We start from the raw sequence: 13664 nt of genomic DNA, 5'->3' as shown, positions 1-13664 counted from the left end.
GAAAACATGGCAGAAGCCGGCTTTGGCTTACCCAACATCGATGAGGACGGCGGGACAGTGCTCCATCGAGGATGGAGGAAGGTGCAGAGCCGCTGGTGCGCTCCCAGACCTAGCAGAGCTCTGCTAGGTTTCATTGTTATAACTGAATAATCTTTAGAAGCAAAATTGATGTCATAACATGTGCCACATCATTTGGTAATAATATTTGGTATTTTTGTTACCATACACTATTCCGCGCTGAAATTTTTTAATGAATTTGTCGTTTTTTGTACTATTTTTATCCATGGTCATAATCATATTAATTTATGAATTCTTTATTTAAAAAAAAATTCCATGACAATGGTTAATTGTGTAAGAGTAAAAACAACATGTAGCCTACATTTATTGCATGCAGTAAATAGTACGTAGTAAATTGTAAAACAAAACGTGATAGTCAATGAGTCAAGTAGTCAAACGAGGAATTCAAACGGAAACAAGTAATTCATCAATTTGGTTCGAGTCAAATCTATCCAAGGCAGTAACCAGTCAACTACTCAACATTACAACATGAGCAACTCCAATATGTTATCTATATTTTTATTTTTCTCTATTTTAGGGAAAAACGAGTCTCTTTCGCTTCAATAAATTCTCTATAACTATCCATATTTTAGAGATAATGAAGAAAGAGAAAATAAAATTCCCTAAATTTACAACAATCTCTAAAAATTTAAGAAATAGTTATGGAGATTTAGAGATTGCTGTAAGATAGGAAATCTGTTGGAGTTAGAGAAGAAAAATTACTTAAATCTTTAACTTTTACTTCCCTATAGTATAAATATTATAAAAAAAGTTGTTGAAATTGCTCTACTGGTTATTAGTCAATAACACAATTACACCTCACAAATCAGAATTACATGCATCAAATAAATATATGTGGACCGTTGCTTCGATAGTTGGTGGGCTAGCTCCAGTCCATCACCTAACTTATTAAGTTATTATTAACTCTGCAACTGATTCAAGTGAACCTTATTCAGTTATTCGTTGATGTCAAATTAACTAGCTACCGCTTCCCAGAAGACCAGACCATACTAACAAAGTCTTTTAAGTATGTACGTAAGCTAGGGTTTAAACTTTGTGAATTCTAAGTACGTTTCTTGTGAGCTTTATGCTCGTATATTCGTACCCTTTCATTGATGAATTTGCACTATCTGAACCATGTTTCCCTGGCCTTTATATACATGAATGATTATATATCTACTTTGGTATGATATATATGTATATAGGCCCTGTCCCTGCTAAATCTAATTCGTGGTCGATGCATATATAACAGCCATATATAACGAACTAACGAAGAACAGCCATATATATATAGCCATAGCCAGAGGGTCTGAGATAGTAGCTCTGGGCATGCATGCAGCGGAAGGGAGCGGGGGGACCTTTAAATTAAATTAGGTAGTCGTACTCCTACATGTGTAAGAATCTGCTGGATATATATACACATCGGCTTAAATGTTTGCTTCATTTCTTGGACAAAGCTGGCTAGCTTGACGATTCATCCAGAAGGAGAAAGAGAAAAAGAAGCTTACAGCTGCTGCTATAAGCTAGCTTTGAACAGAGTCATCATCAGATCCAGTACTGCCTACAGAGAGCTAGCTAATAGCTATGGTAAGCTAATTAATCCTTTCAAATCTTTACAGCTGCTGCTTCATCATTGTTCCTAGCTACCGCTCACTCAACTACTCGTTCTGCATTTTTTCCCCAACCTTCAATGATCGATCAAGTCTCTAGCTAACTCGCGTCGATATTTAATGTTTTTACAGGTAATCAATAATGACAATATAAACATGCCGGGGATCGAACTAGCTAGCTAAGTATAACTATATATATCAAAACTCTTTCTCATTTCAAATTAAGTATGCCCGTAAAATAATTAGCAAATTATATATATAGGAGGTTAATCAGCTAGCTCTTGCATGTCCATCATTAGATGACCCAACTAATATATCTTTTTCGATCTCATTCACACGGTAATTATATTTTATTGTTTTCACTTAATATATGACTCAAACACATGTACCTCCCGTATGTAGAGCCATGATCCGGTTGGTATACCGACGGCCCTGTACCATTTGTGTGCCATTTTGTTGATTTCTAAGTCTCCATGGTTTGATTGACCGTTTTTCCAACCTCGTGATGTGATGGAGAGTATGTAGCTCATTTTTCGTCCCCTTAGACAATAGAAGTTACGAGTTGGCCAATTATTGGCTCCTGTTCTGTAATGTTTTTTCACTTATAACAGTTTCTTCAATATGAATGAAATTCATTAGATTAAAAAAAAAATGCCACGTTTTTCTCTTTTTCTATATCAATAAAAGCTCTGTGTCAAACAGTCAAACTTCACCTATATATGAAGTACTTATAACACGTTTCGTAATAAAAAATAAAACTCATAATAGAATCAATGAAAGGAACTATGGTAAGCTAATTAATCCTTTCAAATCTTTACAGCTGCTGCTCACAAACATGTGGAAACTTCCATCATTGTTTTTTTTTTTCATTAAAAATATGTGCATTGCAGTATATGAGGTTAATTATAAGACCTTTCCCTCAACAGTAACTACTTGCCATTATTATTATTATTTCCTTTATTATATGATCTATGCCAATATCCGAACTTGTGTTTTCAAGTCTATAATCAACTTGTAGATCATTCAAATTAAGAATAAATGGTTAGGCGTGACCCTACCATGGACGATCGATCCATGGATCATAAAAGAAGTGCGACGATGGAGGACCCGAACTACTTATAGTGGCAACATTATTGGGCAGTAGGGACGAGCTAGAGGGACCATATATAAGTACCAATTTACGTTGGCTGAGGTTGAGATATGAAATTTTTTTTGGCAAAGGGCTGAGGTTGATATATACGCATGCTTAGATCTCGTTTGATTTGCAGAAATGAAAGTAGTTTTTTTGTCTTTCTCATAGATTCTGCAAATCAAACTAGTTTTTTTGTCTTTCTCATAGAAAGGGAAATGAAATTTTCGACGAACTTTCAATTCCGATGTTTTTTTATATTGAGACCTCCATATTTGTTTATTTGACTTCTCATCTTTTTACACATCCTATTTGTTTTTTTAAAAGTAAAATTTACTAAATAAACCTCTTTTAAATAAAAGAATTTTTTTTTGGAGCATTAAAGATGAGTTTTAATGCTCCCATAATTATTTATCTACCATAAAAGAAACTTGACATTGTTAAAAAAAGGGTTTTTGTCCATTTACCCAATTTCTAGTGATTTTTTTCCCACTAACCCCATTAAGTTTTTTTAATTCTCTCTTACCCAATACACTCTAAGGAAGTCTTCCCTAATACCCTATTAAGATTTTTTTTTTGTTTTTAATTTTTTTTAAATACCATTCTACCCCTCACCCCTTTGTTACTTAGAGAAAAAGAGAAGATGGAAGAGAGAGAAACCATAGGAGACTTCGCCGGAGCCCGTCACCGGTCGCCGGATTCCGGCCAACTTTCGCCGGAATCCGGTCACCGGCCGCCGGATTCCGGTCATAGGTTGCCGGACATGTTTATTACCCCAATAAACGTCTATTGCTCCCCAATGAAGGGGCAATAGACCCAATAGATGTCTATTGCCTCCAATAGTCTATTGCCCCCCAATAGAGGGGGAATAGACGTCTATTGCCCCCCAATACACGTCTATTGCACCCCAATAGAACTTTCAGTCGCCAGAATATAAACAAATATTCTTAAAATTAGACAAATAAAACTTTAATTAAATAAATAAAATGAGAAAATTACATCAATTCAAAACGTCTATTGCCCCCCAATAGATGTCTATTACCCCCCAATAGACGCTTTAACAGATGTCTATTGCCCCAATAGAACTTTTTTTTCTTCATTTTTTCTTTCTATCCGGGCATTCTGCACCATTTTACCCAAAAAAAAAAAAAAAAAAAACAGAGAAATTGTTTGAGTCACCCAATGAAAAGCTCTGGGCACCCATGTCCTCTTCTCCATTCCTGTTGCAGTCGGAGTCGACTTCTTCTTCATTCTATTTGCTGCTCAAGACGCCTCCACGTCGTCGCTACTGTGGGCGGTGGCGTCGCTCGACTCGCACCCGGAGATTCTGGCCAAGGTCCGGGAACTGATCACGGCGGACCAGCTAACGCGGATGAGGTACACGTACTCGGTGGTTCTTGAGGTCGTGTGGTACTGCGCTCCGGCCACCATGGTCCCTAACGTTGATGTTGTTGACTTTTCGTTTTCCGAGAAGTGATTTCGACGAGTACGCCAACGCAAATCCAGTGAGAGGGATAACAGCGAGTGCCGGAATGATAACAGCAACGACGGCGAGGCTGCGGAGGCTCGGGATCGGCGAACAATCGAACGACGGCGAGGCTGCGGAGGCTCGGGATTGGCGAACAATCGAACGACGACGAGAACATTCGAGTGGCTGGAGCTCCGATCGGAGCTTCTTCGTCGTCTTCAGGCTTGGACTGCATCTCCGGCGCGGCGATCACAGAGAGAGAGAAATCGGAAGTGGAGATCAGGGGGAGAGAGAGAAAGGAGAAAGAGGGGCTTGCTGGCGGCGTGGAGAGAGAGAAGAGAAGACAGAGTGGCATAATGTAATTTTTTAATTAGGTGAAGGGCAAAGTTGTCATTTCTCTTTAAATTGGGTTAGTGGGAATAAAAATCTATTGCTGGGGTAAGTGGGATAACTTTGGTTCATTTTGGGGCTTTTGGTCAATGACCCTTAAAAAAAAGGGTCTTTGACCCAAAGCACCAAAATGACTAAAAACTATCTCACTTACCCCAACAACAGATTTTCATTCCCATTAACCCAATTTAAAAGAAAATGACAAATTTACCCTCATATTAATTAAACAATTACATACCACTATCTCTCATCTCTCCGATCAAACTCTCTTCTCTCTCTCTCTCCTCTCTCTCTCTTCTCTCTCTCACACGATGTCGGCCAAATCCTCGTCGGCGCACAGGTCGTCCTCGTTCACAGTCGGGGACGGCTCTACTCGGGCACGACCTTCAGCTCCGGCAAGATCTCTCTCCTCTCTTCAACCGATCATTGTCGAAACGACGTCTTCATCAATGAGGGACTTTCTCCGGCAGGCCGGCGACGACAGTCGCTCTACGTGGTCCTCCTCCTCTGCGTTGAACACGTGGACAATAAGAAGAACGGCAAGCCGGTGCTCTACCTCGTCAACCGCGACATCGATTTGAAGAAGTTGTTTGATTCCTACCGGAAAGGCCCGAATCCGAGATTTCGGTCAATGTTACCGCCGGTCTCGGGTTCTTTTTCGTCAAGTCCTGGGCCGAGTTCTTGGCCCAATTTCGGTTCCAAACAACGAAGCTCTTCTTGTTGGTGCTCCATGACACGATCCATTCAATTATTCTGATTCGTTGTGAATTTTCTCATCCATTCATGGATAGCTTCACCGTGCAGTTGTGTTTTGTTAAAAGCAATGGTTCTGCTCTCTGCTTAAAAATGCAGGTCTACAACCCGTGAAGAAGGATGAAGAGAAGAGAAGAGAAGAGTGGGTGCCCAGAGTATTTTTTGGGTGGCCAAATCTTTTTTTTTTTTGGTAAAATGGGGTAGAAGGCCAGAAGGTAAGAAAAATGGGAGAAAAAACAATTCTATTACGGAGCAATAGACATCTATTAGGAGGTACGGCCCCGTTCACATGGTCACCTACTGACCAAATATCATTGGTCAGTCACCGTTCGATTGAGATCAGACGGTTGACAGCTCTCATCTCAGATTTCATCACTTAGCTGTCAACCGTCCGATGTCAATCGAACGGTGACTGACCAAATAATATTTGGTCAGTAGGTGACCAGGTGATCTTGACTGTGGGAGGCAATAGACGTTTTGAATTGATGTAATCTCCTCCTTTTTTTCTTTAATTAAAGTTTTATTTGTCTAATTTTAGTAAGATTAGTTCCCATTCCGGCAACCGAAAGTTCTATTGGGAGGCAATAGATGTCTATTGAGGGGCAATACATGGCTGATAGTCGTTTATTGAGGGGCAATAGACGTCTATTAGGGAGCAATAGACTATTGGGGCAATAGACGTCTATTGGGGGGCAATAGACCTCTATTGCCCCTCTATTAGGGGGCAATAGATGTCTATTGGGGGCAAAAAAACTTTCCGGTGAGATTTTTAGCAAATTCCGGTGGGCGGCAGCCGGTAACCGGATTCTGGCGAAAGTTGGCCGGAATCCGGTGACCGGAATCCGGCGGCCGGTGATGGGCTCCGGCGAAGTCTCCTATCGTTTCTCTCTCTCTCTCTCTCTCTAAGTAATAAAGGGGTGAGGGGTAAAATGGTATTAAAAAAAAATTAAAAACAAAAAAAAAATCTTAATGGGGTATTAGGGAAGACTCCCTTAGAGTTTATTGGGTAAGAGGGAATTAAAAAAACTTAATGGGGTAAGTGGGAAAAAAATCCCTAGAAATGGGGTAAATGGACAAAACCCCTAAAAAAAAATCTGAGATAATTATTGAAAAAAGATAGTGTAATTAACAGGATTAACAGAAATTTATTTGGGTTTTTCAAGCCTGCTATTTCATACTTAATTATGGATTTTCAAAGCTTAGTTTTTATGGTTTATGGTTGCATGTTGGATTTTAGATAGGTTGCGATATTAAATTTGTTCATGCTCTGTTATTTATTATTTATTTTTGTCTTATATGCCGCTTCACAAACTTATTTGGTTAGTTTACATGAGGGTTCTCTACCCCTGTTTCATGATCCTCAAGAGAAAGACCTTTGTCTATTTTTTCTCTCTTGCATCACAATATTATTTTTATATAATTCGCAAGTAATTTTAATGCATTTTCTCTTGATTTTTTTGTTCTTCATAAGCGTTTATAAACAAAGAAAATGAGAAATATGAAATTAGAACTAAAATAAAAATGAATAATTAAAGTAATGTAAATGTGTTTCCATTATTATAAACCTTTGCAGAGGGAAAATATATTTTTTCTAATTAATTTGTTGTCTGTAACAGTCTTTTTGTATAAAGATACATATGTCATTGAATAATTAAAAAATGAGGAAGGTATAGTAAGTAGATTAAGAGGTCCCAATAAAAACTCTCTTGGTAATGTAAGGAAAGTTATCCGGAAAGTTGTTAAAAAGTATATAATTAATAAAATAAAATAATGTGTTGTGAGTAATAAATGTAAGGAAAGAATGAGGGAAAGTGATTTATTTGGAGTATGGAATGAACCATTTCCCCCCTATTTTCCTTTGCTTCAGGAAAGTATTTCCTTTTCTTTTGCATCTCAAACACAGGAAAAGAACAACTTTCTTTTTTTGATACTTACTTCCGCGAACCAAACGAGGTCTAATTTGCTTGACGAATAATGATCGATGTCTAGCCATTAGCCAAAGAATAATGTGCATGGTGGACCAAACCATTCGTGTTATTGTGCACATCAGTACACGTTTTATCTACATATACACATGTTGCAAGTTTGGGTGATATATATATATATATAGAAGCCTTCCAATGAGGGATCCCTTTTTTTGGTATTTTATAGGGATAGGCATTTTACCAACTTTTGGATCATATTTTCACATCTCAACCGTTCAGTTTTTAGGTCCTAATGTGTAGATCACTTCTACAAATTTTCAGCCAAATCGGTGATCGTTAAGGCATCCAAAACTGCAATTTACACGAACGGACCGAATCTGTCGAACCGGAACCGTTCGTGTTTATAATGGTAAATTGCAGTTTTGGATGCCTTAACGATCATCAAATTGGCTGAAATTTTGCAGAAGTGATCTACACATTAGGACCTAAAAACTGAACGGTTGAGATGTGAAAATATGATCCCAAAGTTGGTAAAATGCCTATCCCTATAAAATACCAAAAAAAGGGATCCCTTAGAGGAAGGGCCCTGTATATATATATATATATATATATATATATATATATATATATATATATATATACAGATTTTATCCAAAGCGAGGCCTCGCTTTGAAATTTCAGAGCGATGTTAGGGTTTAAGGTAACTTTTTGGTCTCATATCCACATCTCGACCGTTCAGTTTTTAGGTACTAATGTATAGATCATCTATGCAAAATTTCAGCCAAATTGATGATCTTTAAGGTATGTAACTCACTTAAACCAGTGGACGAACTGAATCTGTCCAACCTAAACCGTACTAGCTTTAAGGCAGTTATCAATGCCTTAACGACCATCAATTTGGTTGAAATTTTGCAGAGATGATCTATACATTAGTAGCTAAAAACTGAACTGTCGAGATGTGGAAATGCGACCGAAAAGTGACCCTGAACCCTAACCTCGCTCTGAAATTTCAGGGCGAGGCATCGCTCTGGATAGGATCTGTATATATATATATCTGCATGGTGGTGCCAGCTATCTTAAAGCGAGGTCGACATTGACCTACCCCACACATCATGTTGGAGTGAGTCACTCCTTCATTGTATCCCTTGATTGTAGCAATTGTTATGTAATTAGGATTGTGTAATTATTTAGAATGTTATGTAGTTAAGGGGGAGTATACTACGATGTAATTAGGTAATCACTTTCCTATTAGGTTTTTGCATACTTTGTATATATACTCTATTTTTGGAGAAATCAATATACATCAGAAATTCCCAAACTTTCTCTTTGTTTTTGTTCTGTTTGACTTGGTATCAGAGCAGAGATCCGTCTGAACTCTGTTCGTTTGTTTCCGCTGCAAATTTGTCTTTGTTCTCTTTAAGAGTTTGTCCTTTGTCTTCATCCTTTATTCCTTTTGCCCTAAAACCCTAAAGTTTGCAATACCTTGCCGTCAGCCTCTCTTTCCTTAGTCGTGTCAAATTTTGTGGTTTGTGTTGCTGCTTGAAGAAGAAGAATGGCAGATTTGTCCCTTAGTTCGTTGTTCAACAGTCAGGTGACTTGCAACTATTGTAAAACTGTTAGACACTACAAGAGTCAATGCCCTAAGTTGCTAAGACTCAACTCCAATAACTCTGGTTGGAAAATAAGTAACAATTAATGGTCAGAAAAGCACCAAGTAAAGAGCAGTTTATGCATAATCCTAGTGAGGCTCATATGGAAGCTGTGATTAGAATTTTGAGGTATTTGAAGTCTGCCCCAGGCAAGGGGCTGGTGTTCTCTAAGCATAGGCATTTGGACGTTTTGGGGTGTACATACCCAAATTGGGCAGGTTGTATAACTGACAGAAGATCCACCTCTGGTTACTTTACGTTTGTTGGTGGGAATTTGGTTACTTGGAAGAGTAAGAAGTAGAAAGTGGTGGCCCGCTCTAGTGTTGAAGCAGAATATAGAGGAATGGCCCGTGGAGTTTGTGAGATGTTATGGTTGAGGCATTTGTTGAGGGATTTGGGATTCAAACAGAAAAAGGACATGTCCTTGTTTTGTGATAACAAAGCTGCGGTTGAAATTGCTCATAATCTTGTCCGCATGATAGAACCAAACATGTGGAAGTTGATAGACATTTCATTAAAGAGAAGTTGGATCAACAGATTATTTCTTTTCCCTTTGTACCTTTTGAGGAGCAGTTGGCAACATTCTCACAAATGCAATTTCTAGTAGGGTATTTTATGACTCACTTGACAAGTTGGGCATACGTGATCTGTATGCTTCAACTTGAGGTGGAGTGTTGGAGTGAGTCACTCCTTAATTGTATCCCTTGATTGTAGCAATTGTTATGTAATTAGGATTGTATAATTATTTAGAATGTTATGTAGTTAAGGAGGAGTATATTACGATGTAATTAGGTAATCACTTTCCTATTAGGTTTTTGCATACTTTATATATACTCTATTTTTGGAGAAATCAATATACATCAGAAATTACCAAACTTTCTCTTTGTCTTTATTCTGTTTGACTCATCAACCTCTGCTTCCCCTGGTACCTCAATCCACAAACCCCCAGTCACACACCGAGGAAGCTCAATGTAAGTACCGAGGGCACTGCCCCAGCTACCCCATTATACATACAAATTTATGCATGCCATTTTATTAAATTTTAACCAAGATTTTATGTCGATCTCAGACCTCATTAAGTCACTAACTCAAAATAGTTATGGAAATCAGAAATAAAATTAGTAGAAAATTACATAGTAGCACATGACCAAAGATGTAAACACAGAAAACTCACTTTCAAAAAGATTTATACAAATAAGGACATGAGCCCAGGCCCAAAAGCCAAATGATGCAAGTTTGACTCCCAATTCTAATGGAAAATGACCAAAATACTCAGTTTGATGAAATATTTACGCGTATGCCACTGACCAAATACTAACACCCAAAACGAAAACCTAAAACAGATAAGCATCAAGATAGCTCAACGCCTCGACCCATTCTCCATCCCGGCCTCGGCTGCGACCTCTGCAGATCAGGGACCCAATCGATCTACCTGACAGAGATCCAACCATCTGTTCGGCGGTGTGATCCATGTCCTTAATTTATTGATCCGACGTCGGACGGCGACTATTCGAAGCTCAAAAGCTCTGAGTATCTCTGCGGGTTTTCTGCAAATTCCGGCGGTGATGCGGAGGCGGACCACCAATGTTCGAAAGGTCTCGGTGTCTCGATCACGTCTATGGTTCGGGTTTTCACAGAGAAGCTCAAATGAAGTCGAATTGAAGCCGGAAGTCTCAAGCTTTCGGGCGAGCTTTCTGGAAATTTTCTGACGAATTCGGGTAGGGACTGAGCCATGCATGGTATGAAACTTAATCTCCTCTCTGAGCTCTACATGCTAGTGTAGATAGATTTTGAATTCGATTACATTTTGGGGAAAGTTGGATTTGGGTGTTTACAGTCTCTGTTCAAATAACTGTTCATGGTGTTGATTTCGGGTTTCCTTAGGTTATTACTAGCTCGATTCTTACTGTTAGCATGAGAACTGATGCTTGATACGTTTAATTTACAGAGTTGGTGAAACTGAGGAGAAGGGAATTTCTCAAGAATTGTTGTGTTCTTGTCGTGAAGTGAGGACAACAGCTTAAGGTCCATTTCTTTATACTGTAAATAAGGTGAGTTGAAATTTTATTGGAAAAGGCCTTGGAGTTTGTGGGTGAATTATAGTTGCTTTGGTTAGGGTTTGAATGTCCCTGGTTGATGTTATTGAAAATGGGATTCTCTGATTACATGAACTTGCATGTTTGAATTTGCCAAATTGTTATTATTGTGATGGTAGTTTGGAAGTTGGTTGAGTTAGTTTTGAAGGGTGATATTGGATATCAGGATTAGGCGATGACGAGTGCAGTAGCAGGATTGGACGAGTATGAGTGCAATAGCAGGATTGAACTAGTGCAGTAGCAGGATTAGGCGATAACGAGTGCAGTAGCTGAACACGAGTACAAGTGCAGTAGCAGGATTAGGCGATGACGAGTGCAATAGTAGAATACGAGTACAAGTGCAGTAGCAGAACTAGACGAGTATAAGTGTAGCGAGTGTAGTAGCAGGATTGAACTCGTGCAGTAGCAGGATTAGGCGATGACGAGTGCAGTAGCAGAATACGAGTACAAGTGCAGTAGCAGAACTGGACGAGTATGAGTGCAGTAGCAGGATTAGGCGATGACGAGTGCAGTAGCATAACACGAGTACAAGTGCAGTAGCAAGCAGCTGGATTTGAACGAAAAAGAGTTTGGATTAAAGAAAATAATTAAGATGTAGTTATCTATGAATGAAGGTTAAAATTGTAAATGTCTTATTGACACATGGTAACAAAGTAACATAAAGAGATTATTCTCAGAAAAAAAAAAAAAAAAAAAAAAGAGTAATATTAAGGGATTAGAAGTTAAAAGAAGTAGTTAAGGGTAAAAAAGTAAATTAACTCATGACAAGTGGCAAGTGGTGGACAAATTGTCCTTATTTGTAAGATTTAATCCTTATAAAGGGATTAGAAGTCAAAAGAAGTAGTTAAGGATAAAAAAGTAAATTAACTCATGACATGTGGCAAGTGGAGAGCAAATTGTCCTTATTTGTAAGATTTAGTCATTATATATTTAATTCAATTTTTTTTTTTTTTTGAGTCGAAAATGTCATCCATTATGCAGCTCAGCGAGCAGTACAAAAACGATCCCCCCCTATGGGGGCGACAGAAAGAACCGTTCCTTAGAAACTATTACAAAGCTACCCCTAAACAGAGTAAACTAAACTAGTAATCTCCTAGCACACCCACCTTCTAGGATTAAGCCCAAACAAAGAAAAGTAGAAGCCCGAGGAATAAAAATAACGCCTCCAATATAGGGGCTCAACGGGTATCTCTTTTCTTTGTGATCTTTCCCACTCAAAGCAAGAAACAAACAGACCCATTATCTTTTAGAACAAAAAGATAAAGGATCAAAATTAAAATAACAAATAAAATTAGGGTAACTACTAGGGCCCAAATTGGCACCCTAACAGTCAAATTCCAGGCCCAACCCAACCACCTAGGACAAACCCTAAGTGAGAAAGCAGCCCTGCCGCCGCCACCAAACACCATCCGCCGGAGGACACCGACTGCGCAACCACCACTTTGGAAAGCCTACACCACTATTCTCCAAATTCCATCACCGGAGATGAAAACATCCCAATACCAGTCCCAGTCAACCCACCTAGGACAAATACCAAGTGAGAAGACAGCCCTGCCACCGCCACCATGCACCACTCGCCGGAGACCCACGCCCGTGCATCCACCACCACTGGTAGCACACGGACCCGATTCTTGGCTAAACAACTCCGACTGCGAGCAGATCCCTATAAGTCTGAGATCACCCCAATTCTGCCAACGATCTTCGCCGCAATCTGAGCATACACAGATACCAGACCTTGCCTCCATCATCCCCAGAGCACTTTGATCTGGATCTGTCATCCAATCAGCAACCCAATCACTAGCGTTGGCATTTGCAAAACCCATCCATTGAGACTCGTCAGGATGACCCCAGATCGCCTCCTTATCAACCACACCACCATTGCCGCGAAAGCAAATCACGAACGCAGCAAAGAAAATAAGGCCGAAGCCTACAGAATACAGGCATCGTCGAGCACGCCCGCCGTTACCAAGGAACAACCGAGAGGGAGGTGAAGAGACCCCCTTCTTGGATGAGCATACAGAGCCGCTACCAGGAAAACCTAGCCGCCGCCAAGCTACCTCTCTTGCGAGAGTCAGAGAGAGAACCATTCACGAGAGTTATGTTTCTTGCACTTATGTTTAATTCAATCTTTAAATGATGTATTTGTTAAGTCATCTTTTGTCAATAACTTATATGTAATTTGTTATAAAATTAGTCTATTCTATTTAAATGTCATTAATTGAAATTTGAAATGGACCGGTCATCATCATTAGTATTAGAAAGAAAGTAAATATTTGTCACCAAAAATCCATAACCATACAATATTTTTAATATATTTAGTATTTTCTTAATTTTTAACGAGGCCGTGCAGATAGATCTTGAAGGAGAAAACCTCTGCATCACTGCATGTGTGTCACTTTCGAGGTTGTGGGATTTAAGCACTGAAAATGACTTGCCTACCCTTCTGCTTATTTTGGGTACAACTGCACAAGTAGATGATCATCCACTTCTAGTGATTTACTCGTTTGAAGAATTGAAGACTAGTAAAACATGCTTATCCAAATGGTCATTGGATCGATGACCTTTGACTTGTATGGAGGAGCACCCT

Source organism: Rosa rugosa, chromosome 3 (assembly GCF_958449725.1).
Source record: "Rosa rugosa chromosome 3, drRosRugo1.1, whole genome shotgun sequence".
Taxonomy (NCBI): Eukaryota; Viridiplantae; Streptophyta; class Magnoliopsida; order Rosales; family Rosaceae; genus Rosa; species Rosa rugosa.
The sequence above is the reverse complement of the archived record's forward strand: the minus strand, read 5'-3'. Positions refer to the sequence as shown.